Source organism: Micropterus dolomieu, linkage group LG07, assembly GCF_021292245.1.
Source record: "Micropterus dolomieu isolate WLL.071019.BEF.003 ecotype Adirondacks linkage group LG07, ASM2129224v1, whole genome shotgun sequence".
NCBI lineage: Eukaryota > Metazoa > Chordata > Actinopteri > Centrarchiformes > Centrarchidae > Micropterus > Micropterus dolomieu.
In genome coordinates this window covers 4,601,962-4,621,903 of record NC_060156.1, presented here as the reverse complement: position 1 = coordinate 4,621,903, position 19,942 = coordinate 4,601,962, and the positions used below count along the sequence as shown (strand labels likewise).

Below are 19,942 nucleotides of genomic sequence, written 5' to 3'. Positions count from 1 at the left end.
AAACCAAAACAATCTCACAGCTCTGACCTAAACCCTGAGTATAGAAGAAGGAAAGGTTAAGGATAAAAAAAACAATACGTAAATATCTATAAGCCATAATGATAATAGTAATAATGATACTAATAATAATAATATTAAAAGATCATACATAACAGATTAAATGTAAGAGGACAGAATTTTCTGTATACTAACATATGAAAGAAGATAAATTTCCGGAAGGGGGGGGGGGGGGGGCAAGCAAAAGTACTTCTTAAACAATGAAATTAAATCATCTGTAGAAGCTTCGACTACTAAAATCATCGTTAGCTGCAGCCCTAATTGAGATCGTAAACTAATTAGGAAAGTGTTTATTGAGGTAGCTTAATAAAAAAAGTAGGGTCATTTTCTCATAGACTTCTATGCAGTCAGAAGTGTCGCCCCCTGCTGGCCAGTATAAAGAACACATGTTTAAAGCAGTTCCCCGTTGGTTCACTTTTCAGACCTGGAGGTTGCCCCTTGTGTAAAGCTCATTGTGCTCATTGTAACCACAACCACAAAATGCGTTTACCAGGATGTCTTTCAATTAGGTGAGACGATTGAGCTGTGTCGTAACGCAACCTGATGACCTAAATAGAGCGCAGTCACGCAGACAGGATCCAAACAATGACCTACACACACATGCATAACAAGTGTTGTGCTGCCTTTAAATGGCAGTGGAACAGCATGGGGCATTTGAAAGTCTGGGAACAACACTTTCAGTAACACTCTAGTTTGTTTGGGATCAGCAGGGCAGATGGCTGCTTCTTTGGCAGTTTGCTGATCCACTTGTCTAGAGAGACTAACAATGATTACAGTAGTAAAATAAACAACCATCACTTAAGTAAGCACAGGTCAAAACCATAGGAGAGTATTTCTGTTACAAATATTCCTAATGCCCACATGGTTTTGTACAAAAAGGAAAAGAGTTTGGAAGTGAAACCGCACATGCTTCAAACATGGCATGATTATACATCTGCCACTCGGGACATCCACACTTTGGAAAGGAGTGCTTGGTCTCAAATAAAGGAATGTGTGCCACTCGCTTTTTGGTCAGTTTGTTAATCGTACTGAGAGTAGCTTTTGTTGCAACTTGTTTCCTTCCCCAGTTGAACACAAAGCTTTTTGTGTGGAACTGATGGCCAGCCACTCCACACTTCCCATCAACAGCCATGTGACCCTGTCTGTTCACTTCTCATGGAAAAATATTCATTTATTATTCATTAACCAATTTTTCAGTCACTAGATTTCTTATGATGCTTATGACAACATTATCACTTCAGAGAAAGCTCTGCTGTTATATACTTTGACAGAAAATGTATAGCTTATTGTAAATATTTTTGATAATTGATCATTTAAGTCCTTTATATAAGCAAAGATGCCAAACATTCGTGTTTACAGCATCTCCGATATGAAGATTTGATACCTTCCTTTGCCATAACTATTGTTTTTTCTGTCTGTTTATAGATGAAACATTTAAGATTATTTTGATACACATGAAATCTAGGGCTGTAATCTAATCGAAATCGCGATGTCATCATGTGCGATTACATAAGGGCTACGATTTAATAAAACAGTAAAAGTATGTGTGACGCTCTCTTCTGTGTGTGCGCTGCAGTTTGCTTGTTATCTCCGCCCCACCAGGCTCTCGCATGTACCTCGAAAAACAGATAATGTTATGTGCAATCAGAAAAATGATTAATGAGCAGTGTGTGGGTAACGTTTAAGACAACCTACTATAACCTCCTTCCCCGCCCCGCCGCTAATTGCTCACAACGTAGTCAGACTCGCCACTGGAGCAGTGAGAGAAATGCTGGTGCTCCGGTTGCTCTGTGACAGAGACAGAGAGATGTCGTCAGCAGCTAAAATGGTAAGACAGGAGAAAACTGGGAGAAGATAAGGAAAGCTTGTGTTCGGCTCGCTGGCCATTTAACGTTAGCTGTATCGGTGCCTTTTGTTGTTCAACATCTTCACCTTTTCATTAAGCCGACGTCCTTGTTAGTCACTTTTTGTCAACTGACCGATCGCAGCCTAGATGGGGCGTACTACAGCAAACTTTACAATGTTGAATGATTAATGACACGTTAGAACTTAGCATTAACAAATTGGAGACCAATGTAGAGCCTTTTTCCTTTACAAAGATTAAATAAATTAAAAAAAACGCCACAGAAATGAAACCGCTGAAACTGTAGGCTAAATAATAAACTAGTGGTAAAATTGTGGACTAATATATTAAATTATAATAAATATAGTAATTAATATATTCGTGTTATACTAACAGTATACTATTAACTGAACATTATGCTATACTCTTTATTTAATGTTATAATATTATACTAATAGACTCATGTACAGTGCTCCTGAAAGCAACACGCTGCCCTTGTTCTGTTGGATCTGTTTTACTAGTTATTGTATAAATTATTATAAATATTGTTTATAACAATATAACAATTATTGTGTGTGCATTTTCCTTGATAATCAAGCAAGTAGATTCCTAATACCATTTTTTCCATTATAATCTAATCACAATCGCAAATCACAATATTGCCCACAATAATCACAATATGACTTTTTCTCCAAATCGTGCAGCCCCAATAAAAACACAGGACTGGCCCCATCCATCCATCCATCCATCCATCCATCCATCCATCCATCTATCCATCCATCTTCATCCGCTTATCCGGGGTCGGGACGCGGGAGCACTGGCCCCATTGTCTTCAATTCTTGTTTGGTCGATTGGTCGATAAATATGAAATGAATCTGCAACAGTTCTGATAATCAGGTAATCATTTAAAGTATTTTTTAAAAGCATTTTTTGGGGGGTCATTTTCAGTATATTCCCTCATTCTATAGACCAAAGTGATTAATTAGTGATTCCCGCCAGTTGCTCTCCTTATCTGTAAGTAATGTGTACTTTAAGAAATTTCTATGTCTGTATCTAAGTGATGAAAGATGGTCTTTTTAAGTTTCATTAAAGCAATCCTTATACAATATACTGATGGTGCACCCAGAGTCTGTGCAGTAAAGACCTCTTAATATTCATCAAAAGCGTGTCACATTAAGGCTGGCTGCTACACTCACCAGCCCATATGAAGGAGGTGCTTGTATCCCGCAGAGGAGCTTTGCATCTTCACAGTTCGCTACAGGCTACAGAGCAGAGGATTGCAGACTCCAGTGGAATGCGTCAGCGGGCAGGCAGGCAGCGCTAGTGCTTTTTGGAAGGAAGATGTAGCAGTCCTATTACTCATCTCTGTAGCAGGGATAGTGCTGTGTTGTGCCTCCCAGGGGTTCTGTTCAATCATTGGCGCACACTTTATTACCTTGTTCTGTGGAGGTGTGTGTGCACTTGCTGCAGAGCCCTCTGCTCTTAACTTATGCGCTGCGCAGGGATTTGTTTTTTGTATTTACACCAGCGTTTGGGCTGGTTGAGGTGCATTTTTGTACGCATCAACCTCTAAAAATGCTCCTGTATGTTTTAGATCCATCTGCCACAGGTCATGTATGCATGTCAGGCTTCATCCTTCTTCTCTCCTCCGACGACACCAGTGCTGTGATGATGGTGCTGCTGCAGCTTTCTTGGCGCAATCGCCACAGATGTTGTTGTGACCCCAGTGGACAAAACAGGTTGTCCCGTAATTATTTGAACAACATCTGGGCACAAGGCAGAGAGGAGGCGGAAGAGGACGTTCCTCCGTAATCGAACTGTAAATAAGACATGGCTCAGGGGATGTGGGATGCTTGTGCAAGCAAGCGTGGGTTTGTGTGTGGGAGAGAGGCCATTTCAATAGAGTGTGTAGCAGGGCAGGGGGGAGGGGAAGAGGTGGAATCTGCCATATGGATGTGAGAGAAAGACAAAGAGAGAAATGGAAGGGAGGAGAGGTGGAAGGAGAAAAGGGGGAGACTCAGCGGCCCACGTCAACTCACTTAACACTCCCTGATGGCCCCGGGGATGCTGACAGCACAGTTTTGTTGATTCATTCTCCCTCGCCAACTTGTTCCCCCCGTCTTTTGCAGTCAGTCTCTATTCCTGTTGCCCTTGTGCTGCTCTATTTGTGATGCTCCCCCAATCTGTCTCCTTGTACTCTTGTATGACCTTGCAAATCTAGAGTCTTCATGTCATATTGTCAGGTCTGCTGATGCATATGCCTCATGCCAGAGAGTGTCTGTGTCTTTAAAAAAAAATTAAAGCTGTGCACATTATGTAATCTTCCCCACAGGGTACGAGGTGAAGGGTAAAGCCAGTGTGCCACAGGGATGGGTTACAAAAAGCATTTCCAAAAAACTGATGGATGGATGTCATTGCTCTAAGTATGAAGTGTTCTTTCTTGCAGGCTGTGCTCCCACATTTAACATTGGAGCTGGCTGGATTACATACTGTACTTTTTAAAACTGCCACGGTCATTTTGACCTGCATATTACTTGCGTAATATAAAGTTGGGATGAAAACAAACTTCCTGAATGTAGGGAGTCTTAGCATGGCAAGGAGATGTGAGCATGTGGTGTCTGGTTTTTGGAGAGGGGTCACTCTGCAGTGAGGATAAATATTTGCACACCTTTTTAGCAAATAGCAGGCACCATCTCTTCGTAGGTTCAAATGTAGACTAGATATAAGTTTTTACTAAGTGCAGATTACACAAGACTAAATTAAAACAGGTTGTTATTCAGTATTTGTGATGTGCCTGCAAAATTTCCAGTGGTTTAAAATATTTTTTAAATGATCCATATCATTGGTTTCGAAACCTTTTTCTTTAGGTATTTGTGTCTAAAAAATATTTGTTTATATAGTGCAAAGTAATCTTTATTGCATTTGTGATATCTTAAAATCTTTTAATAACTTCTGGCTTGAATTCCAATATCCTGAGCCCCTATGAAACTTGATGTTGCTGCTGCTGATACTTAAAAATTAAAGATGATGATCTGACCTAAATCTCTCTTTATTAATTTTCGGAGTCAATGAAAATGATTACCTTGTCTCCATGTATGTCTTGTTTGCTGAGGATTCAGCATTCTCTATTATGGAAATGAAGTGTGCTCATGAGGCTGGAAAAAGCATGATATGCTAACTGGAAGTGGTGTGAAATACCGAACATCATTTTGTTAATGTTTTCCCAATTAAGATGTCCTAACTTGCTCTGTGCACCAGCGAACAGGCTAAGTGAAGTGTCACTTGTACAGTATTGTAGTCTCATTATAAATTCTTATCATGTTGCCTTTTTTCATGTAACATACACATCTTCAAAGGGGAGTGGATTATCAGAATCAGATGCGTACAGATTTATTCATAAAAATTCTAGACTATTTACTAATATCTTGTATAATAAATCAACCTGTGTGGTGTGTTATCGTATCTTTAACCACAATATCTATTCGCTTTTTATACATTATAAATATGCCTTAAAAATGTTAATTTCCATGTGACAAATATATTTCACCTCTATTTTTTTTCCCATTGAATTGAGTAAAATGCATTTCTTTTCGACAATATACTATATATAAAAATCTCTAAATCTCTAAAATGTAAAAAATGCCCCCCCCCTTTTTTTGTATTAGCTAGATTTAAGCTTAAAATCAACAGTTCAGGCACATTAGAACCTCAATAGAGTCTCTCATTTCTTGATTCTTGAATAAAAAATAATTATAACACAGATTTGTACTATTAGTCCACACTGGACAAGGGGAAGAGAGTTTAAACAAACCCATGAAAAAGAAATGGCTAAGAACAAAACACACAGAATGAAGGCACAGATTGGACACACATACCAAAAAAAACCTTAACAAAACTTTAAAATACTCTTTTTTTCCTTAGGCAAGTTTGGCGGCATAAGAGTGTCAGCACATATACAAAAGTAGGGTTCCTAACCAGAATAAGGCAACTTATATACAGTATGTTGTGATAGGGCCAACTTGGGGGGAAAATTGGGGGGAACCTTATACTGAAAGTATCTATTAGGAAATGTCAGCAGAGGAAATTCCCCTCTCAAGGGTATAAAGGCTTTTGATCTAGATTCCAGTTGCAGAGGGATGATAGTGTGCGAAAACAGACATAATATCGGGCTTCTCTTTCCTTTGAAAACATATTCTTTTATTTTAGGTAGCCCACTTAATTCTTTATTTATTTATTTTTGTACTGTAGATCAAGACAGGGGATCCACGGATGACATGTGCTACTTGAAAACAAGCTTGCGAGGGTGACTTCACTGATTTCTTTTTATTTCTTTTTTTTTCAAGCCAAACAGGGCATGTACGCACACACCAAAGCCAAAGACCAATTAGCAGCCAGGCCCTTTTTGAGCACATAACACAGGGGGCATAAAGTCAGGGTGACAACGTGTAAAGCTGTTTTTATTACTGGGTCATCCAACCAGTTGCCACTGTCAGCTAATCTGGAGGTCAAATGCCCGCTATAAATATTTTTCTTCAGAAGGCATTTGCTGAACATAATGTACACCTTGATGCTAGAACAGTGGGCGGACTGGAAAAGAAGTAAACCTCACGTGATAACACATAAAAAAACAGAAGCTTTGATCAAAAACCATGTATGTTTTGTTTCTTTGGGTCTTTTCTCTTTACTTAAAACAATGTGTTTTGCCATTAGCCTCCACGTTTAACTAGGGGTTACATTTAACTTACAAACCAAGTAAAACAGAAGCTGCGACTTTATTTGGCCCTTATTTATTTTAGGTTAATAATAATAATAAAACCTGGCAGCAGTCAGGAAGTAGGCAGAGATATACTTGTAAACAAAGGCCATAGTGACAAGATCAGCAAGTTTTTACAATATCAAGCACGTTTTTTTTATGTACTTACAAACTTGCTATCAAATATGTTTTAACTAAGCCCCCTGAAACCAATTGATAATTCAAGCAGGCACAAGCCCTTCAGTGATTGAAGGCCCTTTGAAGTCCCAAAATAAAAGGGAATGACATTTTCAGGGGACTTACTTTGTGTCCTTGAGTATCAAGTGTTGCTGTAGCAGCATCTCTCTTATGAACTGTAAATTATGGCTCTGGCTACCAGAAAATCAGATCTGGCTTTGGTACTTATACACTGCTCAAAAAAATAAAGGGAACACTTAAACAACACAATGTAACTCCAAGTCAATCACACTGAAATCCAACTGTCCACTTAGGAAGCAACACTGATTGACAATCAATTTCACATGCTGTTGTGCAAATGGAATAGACAACAGCTGGAAATTATAGGCAATTAGCAAAACACCCCCAATACAGGAGTGGTTCTGCAGGTGGTGACCACAGACCACTTATCAGTTCCTTTGCTTCCTGGCTGATGTTTTGGTCACTTTTGAATGCTGGCGGTGCTTTCACTCTATTCGCCACTGGCGCCCTGTGCTCTTCACAGATGAAAGCAGGTTCACACTGAGCACATGTGACAGAGTCTGGAGACGCCGTGGAGAACGTTCTGCTGCCTGCAACATCCTCCAGCGTGACCGGTTTGGCGGTGGGTCAGTAATGGTGTGGGGTGGCACTTCTCTGGGGGGCCGCACAGCCCTCCATGTGCTCGCCAGAGGTAGCCTGACTGCCATTTTAGGTACCGAGATGAGATCCTCAGACCCCTTGTGTGACCATATGCTGGTGCGGTTGGCCCTGGGTTCCTCCTAATGCAAGACAATGCTAGACCTCATGTGGCTGGAGTGTGTCAGCAGTTCCTGCAAGAGGAAGGCATTGATGTTATGGACCGGCCCGCCGTTCCCCAGACCTGAATCCAATTGGGCACATCTGGGACATCATGTCTCGCTCCATCCACCAACGCCACGTTGCACCACAGACTGTCCAGGAGTTGGCGGATGCTTTAGTCCAGGTCTGGGAGGAGATCCCTCAGGAGACCATCCGCCACCTCATCAGGAGCATGCCCAGGCGTTGTAGGGAGGTCATACAGGCACGTGGAGGCCTATGTAAAGTAGTGTTTTCTCAACGAGAGGGCGTTCCGAGGAAGATAGGGGGCGCTGGAAGCAATATTTTGGAAGGGGGGGTGCTGAGCTGCTTTTGGGGGGCGTTTGTTGGTTGGAAATTCTAAGGCGAGTTTACACTTAAGATTCACAACAATACGAGTTTAAACTTTAAACAACTTGCAAAAAACTGTGGTCTGCAACATTAAAAACTGCCAGTTTAGTCCACTGCAACTGGATGAGACTGTATATTTTTTCTCCGTCAGCTACTTGTAGTGCAGCTTCATGCTGTATCATCTCTAAAATTTTACCCACATGGCGTTTACTGTGTAAAAAATCGACACTCTCTTTCTTGGTGGAAAAGTGTTTATTTCTCTGAGGAATACACCGTGAACGTCTTGTTATTGCAGTGGTTACACATTTATAATGTACACTGCTGCGACACCAGCGAGTGACGTGGACCCACCTCGCGCTGTGAGTCGCAGACAGTTTGTGCCAAAGCGGATATATACTGTAGTTTCAGTAGGCCATAAAAATGTAACGTTAAAAACTGAAGACCTGTCTTAATGACGTTAGTCTCCCATTACGTCTTCCCATTTTTCAAAGAGCTCAGATATGTGGGAGAGATTCTGAATGTGCAGAAAGTTTTAAACATGAGCAGATAAGTTACAGTGTTTCCCGTACGTTAATTTATTTGTGGCGGCCTGCCACAATATCAACACTGACCGCCACATATTGATTTTCGATTTTTACTAGGCCTATTTAAAATCGTATTTGAGCTGCAGGCAGCGCGTATTCGCGCAGCACATCCTCTCGCTCGTCTCTCTCATCCATCCCTCAATCTTTCGCTCTCTCTCCCTCGTGAACACAGCTGCACAAATCTGTCCTACACAACGCTGTCAATGTCGAAGACCCAGCTATTAAAAGTTATTAGCAAGCATGTAAGGAGCTTACAGCTGGGTTTTCGAGGCTAGCATGCTGTATCTGTGCGACAGTTACACTGTCATTCTGTGGGAAACACTGAGTTATGATAAATTATTAACAGATGAGCTAATAAAGTCCAGTCAATAACTGAATTAAAATGGATTAATTTATTACTGAGATGAAAAGGGGCCACAAAGACATTTAAAAAGGTTACTTCCCCCCAAAAAAGGTGGTAAGACTTAATCATGTGTGTTGACTCAGCAGGGATGATATTAAATAAGTGTATCTACAGGAGAAAAATATTTAAAAGCAATGAGAATGCCTGAGAGCCTCACTAGATTATATTCTATTATAATTATATATTTTGAATTGTCACCTGCCACCTGAATTTTTAGACATTTCCACCATAAATTAGTGCAGAAAAGGCAGAAATTGGAAGAGAAAGTTTCACCAGAATGCAGGAAATTAAGTGTTTAATGCTCAAAATCTTCTGGGGTGCCCCATCCAAGAAAACAGTACCTGGCTTCACTCACAGTTTCTGGGAGGAATATTCACTTATTAGTTAGATATCATAACTTTTCACATGGCTTTTTTGTTACCTTTTCCATGTATTTAATAACAATAGTAACAATAAAAAAAATCAACAATATTCAGGGCAAATAGCGAACATCTTTTTTGATGGGGGGCGGTAAGGGACCTGGATAATGGATTGGGGGGCGCTGGCCCAAAAAAGGTTGAGAACCATTGATGTAAAGAAAGGAGTATTTAATGAGATTATTTCATTCATTCAGATCTAGGATGTGTTATTTTAGTGTTCCCTTTATTTTTTTGAGCAGTGTACTTCAGGAAAGGAAGCACGTGGCATGTTGCCGAACACTGGTTTGGATTAACTGCCACTTACTTGAGAGACCAGCTTTGTCTTTTACTGATATGGTTGGGTTCTGGTGCCCGGTCTGCACAACACTCTCTCCTCAAACATTTTATCTGTCCTTTTTATTTTTTACTAGCAATTGGCAAGATAATGTTGAAAGTGTGCAGGTAACATTAGCAGGCGTCTCATTTATAGTTGGCGCTGACCAATGTCACCAACTGACTAGACTAGACTGTAGCTGTAGCTAATCAAACAATAACGGTGGCCCGATGGCCAGTAAAACGTAAAGTCGGGACAGTTGAACTAGCAACTCACTGGCTCAAAAAAATGTGTATTAAAAAAAAACAAAAAATTGTGTTAGAAACTCAACATTATGCAGTTGTTTTGCAGCTCTTGGCGCTCACTGTTGTCCAATCCAGAGCTGTAGTGACGTGAAGAGTGGTTGTCAAATGATATTTCTCTAATCTTAATCAAGCGGCAGCCTCTGGGTCTGAAAGTGAAACCATGCAGACGGAACTTAAACCTGCAGTCTCTCTAATGGACAGCAGGGGGCGAGTCCGCTGGTTGCAAAAAGAGGTGCAGTTCCTTTAGAAATACTAGTTAAATGACCCTACTTCTCATCGGATTTATTACCTCAGTAAACACTTTCATACTGAGTTTATGGTCTCATTTGTTAGTTTGAAGTCTTCTTCAACACAACATGATGTTCATTTAGTACATTTTGGTCCTTTTTAGGGGGAAATAAACCAGAAAGCTTAGTATGCTTTAGGGTGGGAATACCTTGTGATTGACATGTTGCTACCATGGCGACCTGTCAATCAGGATAGAGGCGACTTGTATCTGCTGCTCTGTGTAAATTTTTTTTATTAAATGGCTGTTAGCAGGGGAGAGTTAATAACTTTTTTATTAACCTTTTTATTTTTTTATAATTTTAACTGATTACATTTTAGTTTTTTTTATATTCAGGAGGTATTTAATAAAACAATTAAACATGTTAACAGAGTAACATAACTTATAAGTCTTTGGTTGATAAATAACTTAGACAGTAAAAATTGTCTTTGGGCCAGTAAGTTTCAAACCAACTGGCCCGGTGGCTAGTTTTTGATGTCCACTCTTGCATTTTCTATATAGATATGGTTTTGCACATCACAAACACGTAAATACAGTCCCTCTTGAATTTTTTATGCATATCAGATCGACATGTTGAGCTCATTAACCATATCCATTTACCATAGTTTTGAATCCAGTAGTTTGTGAAAATCGGGTCTAAAAGTCAGTATGTGCAGCAGCAATCAATATCAATCAACAATTTCAAATAAACTGATAATTTGACAGACTTAAAAGATAAAGTGTAGTCAAAAATATTTAAGGAAAGTGATTTTAGAAGCATGTGACCTGCTTTTCCATTCATTTTGGAGGGGCTTGCATTCCTGATGCTCTCACCGGTCTATTACCTTGCTGTGTAGGAGCTCTCAGAATTAGAAACTTGATCTGCAGAGGAGTCCTGTTCAGTGTCTACAGCTCCCTGCATGCATGAATGTCTTGGGTTGGCTGGGCTGAGAATGGGTAATCCCTCCAGAATTTTGGAATTAATCTGTAGCTGATATCCAGCTCATCCACTGCTCATGTAGAGAGTCAAGTTCCTTAGAGAAAGTGTCTCCTTCCCTGCCGACTGCCTGTATTTTATGTTACATGAAGCTACAATAGAATGGCTTTTTAAAATCAGACGTTTTAAACAGTTTACATTTTCGCACTAGACGATGTGAAAAGGATATTAAATAATAAAGGGAACGATTGAATGTGATGCAATAAAGAGAGTATAAAACTGGGGGAAACAGCTGCCAATGAGCAAAAAAACAGTCCTGTTTGAATCGCAGAGATGCGAGCTGTGTATTCTGAGGTCTGGAACAAGGCTAAACTACACAAATTACAAAGTTTGTGAGTGGGTGGTACCAAAGTCTCCATTTTTAGTAAGACTTTATTTTCATATGTCAAGTTATATAGGCTTTGACAACAAGCACTTGTCTGTGTAGGGTGCAAAAAAACTAAAATTAGATGCAACATAACGCCGCCGGAGATCAGCTGTTTGGGTCAGAAAGTGCTGTTGTGGAACAGACTGAGATCAAACTTCGCTTTTCTGAAGATTTAAAAAATGGTGCGTGTTTTGTCCGGGCTGTTTGAACAAAGACGTGTCCTGGTCGCCATAGGCCTATAGATTTCACCGTGTTCCTTTGAATGATATTGGGCTTAGAAAGCTGCGGCTATTTGCTCCGAATCTAGACATAAACACTCAACGTGCAGCATCGAGACAGCTCTGTGTTTGGAGTGATCACTTCTCTGAAGAGGATTATGCAAAACCACGGCCAAATAAGCCAGATAGACACTTGATGAAGAGTACTGCTGTACCTCTTCTGCAAAAGTTCTTCTTCTGTATACTCTGGTTTGGAAAGGTATCCTCCTGTGTCTACAGTGACCAGCATTTCGTCGTTGCCGCTCATTTTAATTTTCTTTCATTCGCTGTCTCTTCCATAAACCGCGGAAAGTCCGACCCAAACAGCTGATCTCGTAATACAGCGGCAGAGTAAAGAGTCCAACCAAGTTGTGCTTATGCGTAGGAATATGGAAGTTCTACTATTGAGAAAATGTTGTTCCAAAGGAAATAGCTGTCTGACGGCAAGGTAGAGCGCTGCAACATATAGCGTACAGTTGAACTGATGCTGTATTTATTTTTCTTCTTTCAGGTGGCTAAAATACGTTTTGCAGCTGACCCTGTCCACAGCGGTACATTGCTTTGCTTCTGAGGCGCTACAACTCTCTGCTTCTCCAAATTGGGTACGCGCCGACTGCCATCCACTGCAGGTAATACACAAACACACTCAAAAACTATCCCTTTAATCCTAAACTGTGCATCTCTTTTCCACCTGTGTGTGATATTTACAATGAAATTTAATGTAAAATGTAAGTCTTTATTTTTTTTAAGGGGAAACGCCCCCCAACCCACTAAATATACACTTTACTGGAGAATTTCTTGGCATTCATCAAATTTGGTGTTGACTCAATGTACAATCACTCGGAAGTACGCTCATCACCCTTAAGGGCATTGCTGTCTGTTTGAGAATAGCGTGCTGTAACTCAGATACTTATTTGTAGAAGTCAGTTCAGCCAGGCGCGCGGGAAGACATTTTCGCTTAGGGGTGCTGCACAGTAGAAATGCACGCATGACACGACTGTGTGTGGGCACGCACTTACACACTTTCCTTCAACACAGAGTGGTTACAGGCATGGTTGTATGAGGCCACCAAGGTCCGGACCTCCGTAATTATATGTGTATATATATGTGTAAATAAAATCAATAGAATAAAAGCCACTGATAACACGATCAACTTAAATGAAGGCCATGCGGGCGCAGCAAATTATACCACCGCTACCCTCATTTTAACTTGACAGACTGTTCCACGCTCTTGGGGAAACACATGAAGCACATGAAAACATTGCGGTGCAATAACTGAGAGCGCCACTGTTTGCGGGCAGAGTTTTGGATAAAAGATTTTGTGAATTTCTGGTTGGGTGAAATAGGATGAAGCGTCTCAGCTTTAAGAGAGACGCTGTGCGCATTTACGCAGGAGGCACAGCAGCATAACTTCATATTTAAATCTCTTGACACGCTGACAGGATAAGTGAGAATCTAACATTGATTAATATTTTGTGTTCTTCTCCACGTCTAAAAGGTCTCCCACACCGTCCAGGTTCATACAGTAAAACTGTTTGGAGTAAAGCAGCTGTCCTCCTGATCAATCCTGAGCTCCATCAGAGCGTCACAATTTTTTTAAAGATATAATTTAATTCTGTTTCCTCCTGCTGAATCATTCATCGCTGGCCTGGGGCTGAATGTGAAAATATCACTTATTATTATTATTATTAATATTATTATTTTATGTAGCCATTTTGCTACAATTAGGCTCCACACAACAGCTGTGGCAGCCTCTCTACACTGTTTCGACTTGGCCTTTCTTTTCTCTGTGAGATGGAAGAATTTAGAAAGCTGCGTGGCGCTGCGGAGAGCCTGCAGCTGCAGTAGTGCCTGGATCATGCATAAAATTCATCCAGTTGGAACAATCATGAACCGTTCACAGCATGCCGGTTGTACTAGCGCCACAACCCATTGTAGGTACCGGAGAGGGAGTGGGGCGCTGGAACATACAGGGCCAGGGATTGCGGAGTGACCAGGCGCCTGCAGATGGTCGGTGATCGTTCCCTCTGGCTGGATGAAGCCCGATGCTCTTGATTTTACCTATGATCTATGATGATACAGAAATGTAAAAATTAATGGCAAAAAGGCATACTGTCAATATTTGTAAAACCCCCAAAATTTCTCAAATCATGTTTTTAGGGGAGCTCATGTCTTATTATTCAGATATTGTAAGCCCATATGTGCATCACGCCAGTGTAGCTGATGAAAAAACAGCTACTGACGTCAAATTATTAGGCTGTAATATCAACCAGAGCATCCTATGAATTCAGCACTAACCTGCTATATTTTATGTTATGTCATATAGTAACATGCTTGAGTTCAACTGTAGCTAAAACTTCAGTTGAACTGAGCCATTTGTCGTCCATTTAACCCTGTCTTCATCGCTCAACTTGAACCAACTGAGGGGTTAGAGTGACCTTTTTACATGGAGGATTACTCCTAATATAGATGTCAAGGGCATAGCTCTAGCTTTAACCTGTGCCTCCGGCAGGCCTCACTCATCTTGTTCATCCCATCTCCTCCATGCGTCACTGCTTCAATAGTTCAACAACGTGACGGCATGCGGTTCTGGAGGACACACGGTGCTTTTTAAAACCATGCCCACATATTCTTAAAAGATGTTTTTGTGAGATGGATTGTTATGAGGATTTAATGCCAAGAATGAAGACAGAATTTCCGCCAAGATGCAATGTCGTCCATGTTGATGAATTGCGAAAAGTGGGGGATTTTGTCTGATAGACAAAAGCTGCTGTATCTATTGCATGCACTGTTAAATGAGGATGGGAATCTATTCATCTTCCTGGGTTGAGTAAAATCTTGGAACAGACTTGCGACCATCAGTTGGAACAGATATCAATTACAGTTTATCAATCAGGTATATTACAAACAGCTCCAAATTATTTTAGCAACAGTACTAAACCATGTAAGAACATAATAATAAACAGTTTGGCTCTGTTTCTTAAAACTGAGCAGTGGGAAAGAAAAAGGAATGAGGAATATGGAATTCATGAATCTTGCAGTCCACTGATATGTTTATACCCTCTTGCAAACCTTTGTGAATCAGGATTATAATAGTTTGGACGAACGCACCATGCAGTCTGTCATTAGCGAAAGGAAATGCCCAAATAATCATGTATATGAGCCGTAATCCTCATCCTTAATCCGTGTACAAATCATCTACTTGTGCAAAGTATACATCAGAATACAGGAGGAAAACAATCCTATTGTAATAATGCATCGGAGGGATTACATGGCTCAGGTCAGAGAGATCCCCAGGACAAGCTGGAGAATGTTGCAGAGGAAAAGGTCATGTTTGCTGCCCTGCTTATGTATGACCATGACAAGGATGAACTATTGCTGCAAATTTATTTGCTTACTAACTTTTCGTGGAAATGTGCCCAGAGAAACATAGAGCCTAGCAGAGAAAGTGTGTCACTTGCAGCCACTGGTCTGTGCACATTGAATGTGTCGTGAATGAAGCACAAATTATTATGTTAGTTAAATAATGAAATTCTCCTGCCATAACATTTGGTCACGTGTTGGAAGTTACTGTCATCAATAACTTTATTTTTTTTTCCCTCCACAATGGCAATACACAGAGTTTTGTATTTACACTTTTGACATTTGGCATGTTGTTCACATTGTTTTTCCAGACCTCTGACACATGTCTGAATGAAGTTAAGTTCTGCTGTGTTGGTGAAAAGACCACAGAGGATTAAATATTTATCTTGATGACTCTGGCTGAGGTCTGACTTGTGTCCACAGCTCAATGACTCTTCTAATATTAATTTTCCCTCCACTCTTTTGCAGTCTGTGGGCAGCTAACAGGAGCACAGACAATGATGACAGCTTTTATGATTTATGAGGCCAATGTTTGATCGCTCAGTGGCAGAGACAAATGGGATTGTGGTTAGTCAGCCAATGAACTGGGCCTCGTCTGTGCGTGTGCGTGTGTGTGTGTGTGTGCGTGTGTGTGTGTGTGTCTGCATTTCTGTTTGAAGGCATCTCTTGCAGTCAAACATGACCCTTTCAATTTAGCCATCATAAACTCCAAGACAAAAGCTTTTGATTGATTACAGTGACAGTTATATGTCCTGTCATCAGTGAGCTGGTTACTGCGTGGTGATAGATTTGTTTTAAGCCAGTGAATCAGAGGTGTGGCAGAGCATGTCTGGTCAGGAGACTGGTGTGAGTTTTGTGTCCTTGAGGCAACTTTTAGAGTTCATTGCGGTTCGGCATTGTTACCACTGCTGTGGGGGTGAAAGAAAAAGCACAGTATGCCTTTTTTCTCTTCATATACAACCAGAGATCTGTCCCATCAAGGGCATTATCAAACCTATCGTTTGTTGGCTCTGGTTTGAATGAACAGATGAGTTGGTAAGCTTGTTGCCTTTTTCCCCTTGGTTTGGTTTCTTTTCACACAGGAAAAAAGTCCAAGCAAACCAAAATGCATCATTAAAAGCCATTCGAGAACGTTCACACAGCTCATTGGTCAGATGTGTCTGGGGGCAGGAGTGAGAACAGGAAAAAGGTACTGACAAACGTCCTATCTGCCCAAATATCCAGAGGCAAAATACTATGTTCCTAGAACCCGATTCGTTTTCTGGCTAGCTGCGAGAAATGTCGTTTTTCTCATCTGCATCTCCATATGCAAAGCGCACCTGGCTACGGGAGCCAGAAGGCAAACCGAGACCGCCTCCTCTAAAGCAGGACGTTTTCAGAGTCCTAAACTATGGGATTTGCATAATGGGTAATGGATATTATCGCTCCTGTATTTATTATTTGTCTTACCTCTGTTTGGGGCATAATCATATTAAGTTTTGAAAGTATAGTTCCCATAGTTTGGGGTCTTTTGGGATATTAACAGTAAGCATAATGTGGCCATGGAGTCAGAGAATTTAATGCAATGTGTGATAATTGGGTGCTTAAAGCTTTAAATCCCTTATTTGCACCCATGAGCTGATGCAGCATCAACTGATCACTATGATGATGAGCGTGTCAAATCAACGGGCCAAACTACAATAACTAGAACACACACTGTTTCTAGAACAGCGGCATGCACCTGTCCCTTTAACCTGATAAAGCATCATCTAGGAAACCTCTACTCTGAAGGGCCTCAGTGCACTCGTTGAGTACGATTGATATATTCAGATCTGCCCAAACCAAAAATTTTACCAAGGGGGTAACTGAACCAGAATATGACTAAACAGTGGTAAAAAATGCAGGTTTAAAAACTCCCCAAGACTCTGCGGGTTTTTGGACAAGCTCTTGTCTGAGAGAGAGACTCACAGACTCATTCAGCTGTAAAATGAAGAGCTTGTCAGGCAAGAAAAAAACACACAAGGGGGGTTCCTTTTGCAAAATCAAATCACCACCATGGCTGCAATATTTTAATACCGCCACATGTTGTCAGTTCAGCGGGGTATTTATAGTAGTAGGACTGATGATGTAAATAAGCACAGCTGCAGTTCAGTCAATTTGTATGCAGTGCTGTAAATTAACACCTGATACAGGACCGCATTAAATGTGTCCCCAAAAGGATGTGTGTTTTCTGCTACTGAACTATTTGAAGAAAAAAAAACAAACAATAAATCTATTTAGATGTTTCGGTCATTATTCAGTTTCCCAGGCCTGCTGTAAGCTGCAAAATGTCCGGAAAACACAAGTGGTAAGCAGCTGAGGAACAGAAGTGACATCGTGTGGAGAAAAAGAAGCTGTTTTGTTGTTGTCCCAGTGCGCAGAGAACTTCAGTACTCCTGCACTGTTTTGGTCATCAAAGTAGTTTTTAATCGCTATATAGGTTTTACGAAATACTGAAGATGAGAAAGGCTAATGTTGTCTAATCTGTCTCTCTCTTGCCCTGACCAACTCTCCCCATTTTTGCCGTCTAAAAGCAGTCTTCAACAGAAAGGCAGGTTTCACACTTGCTTCTCCCAGATGTTAAATCGCTGATTTAACTTCTGGTAGAAGATTTCCGTTGGTTTGGTGTTATTTAGACCCAGAACAGAGGAAGACATAGACAGGTACTGTAACGGCTAACAGACCAGAACCAGAGGACCCTTTCTAATGTTTTATGTGTCTTTTATTTTTCTAAAAGAGGAAAATTAAGTGATCCAATGCTCTTCTGTTTGAAGGTGCAATAACATTTAACTACTTAGTTATTTCCTTATGGTAACTAAATTCATATTTATACATTACTGTACAATTGTACATCCAAGAGCTCCATTTTGGTATTCTGCTTTTTAATTACCCTCTTAACTATACCACTTGTAATGGCTCAGCAAGAAACAATAGACAACCAAGTGTAGCTTAATTTGAATTATTCTCAGAGAGTCTCATTTACCCAGACATAGCCTATAAACTCGGCTCATGATTCCCAGCAACCTGATCCGAAGAGCAACTTTTATTGATACTGTTAACAGCCATGTTAAATATGTTCTTTCATGGAGCTGAGAGCAGAAATGCAGCTTTGAGGCACAAATTAAAGTTCTGGACGTGATCGGCTCCTGGCGGAGGGTGAACCGTGCATTTCACTAGGCCTAATTGATATTGATTTAATGATCACGTTTGTGATTGCACTCAAGGCACTACACATTCTTGCATTGTCAATTAATTGGTGGTCCCTGTGTCACATCCCCACAGCTAGGGAACATGCCTTGATTATGGGGACCGGACATAAGTGACGTGTACAGCTGGCACTGCAGTGGCTTATTGTACCTGAGGGCTCAGTCACCTGCAGTTTAACTTGCCTCTCTTCTCCTTGCCTCTTTTGTTTTAAAACTTTCATCTTCCTTCTTCCAGTAGTTGGTTATATTATAGTCATATCACAGCATTTTTTTTCATGACACTTGTTTTTTTTTTACTCATTTGTTTAGGCATGTTATCTTATTGATTATGTTTTAATTAAACCTGTGTGGACTGTTTTTTTCCCCACTCCATCCTGGCATTTGAACAATTAAATCAATTGGCCCAAGGCTTTTCTCCATTGTTTGGCCATGTGTCACAAGTGATATCTCTGACACGGTTGACTGGACTTTAAAAGCACTTGGAGGGATGATGACTTTTACCATTGCATGTTGGGATTTACAAAAGCCTGTGGCCATAATAGAAGAAGGGTTTAAAACATTCTTATACCATGTGCATGCTCATTTTCAGAAACTCCATTCATATAATAATGTACTTCTAGTACACAGAGCCACTGAGCAACAAACATATGAACATTTTTTCCCCCCTCATCTAAATGCTCCTCTGTAGCATCTAGTATAAAGAGTTTCATTCAAGGGCACCAAAGCATTGCTGATTGACCTTTCTAATCTGGAGTTTCCCTGCTGGCATTGAAACTCTAGCCATGACTAGCTGCTTACTCTTTCTCTTAACTCTGAAGAGCGTTGTAATTATAGGCAAGACATTTGTGTAATTGTCAGAGCCAGAATTACCAGCCCTAGTTGTGTCCGATCACAAGTTGCTTTTGTACCTTGGTCCCATTTTTCAATGCACCATTTTCAGGTTATAAACAAACATTAAGCTTGAGTGTCTCCATCCACATGGCTTAAATCATTTCCATTTACTGTTTTGTAAAAGTGTATTTAGTTTCACAAACAGCCACCAATTTGACTTTGCTTTTAGCCACACTTTATGGCAAGGGATGAAAATGAGTGCACATATGGTGCATCAACCAGAACGATGACAACAAACAAAAATGTGGCTCCAAGGGAATGACTCAGGACTCAGGCAGAAGGGGCTCCGTTTCGCGCATTTCCAAATTCAGACACTGTAGGATGCAACATTTGGGGTAAACAATCTAAAAATAAATGTTAACCTTGGTGATGGCAGGAGATGCCTGTTTGTCTGTGCACATACAGTATAGCAGTGAAATACTTGCTAAATAGAACATTAGTGGAACTTGCTGATTTCTTTTGAAAAAAAAAAAAGTATGTCAAAACCATTTAGCTCCCCGGGACATGAGATTTCAGTT

General features: G+C 40.5%; 1 protein-coding gene across 5 annotated transcripts in view; it reads left to right on the top strand.

The window, feature by feature from the left end:
• The window catches only part of adarb1b (adenosine deaminase RNA specific B1b), a 123,036-nt gene that overhangs the window by 14,510 nt on the left and 88,584 nt on the right, over nucleotides 1–19,942 (top strand). For 3 of the 5 annotated variants that reach the window (XM_046054079.1, XM_046054078.1, XM_046054080.1), the window contains one exon: nucleotides 12,458–12,575. The gene's annotated coding sequence lies outside the window, so the exon portion shown is untranslated. Of the gene's footprint in view, nucleotides 1–2,604; nucleotides 2,798–12,457; nucleotides 12,576–19,942 lie in introns of those variants that run through there. The other 2 variants (XM_046054077.1, XM_046054081.1) reach the window with 2 other exon arrangements.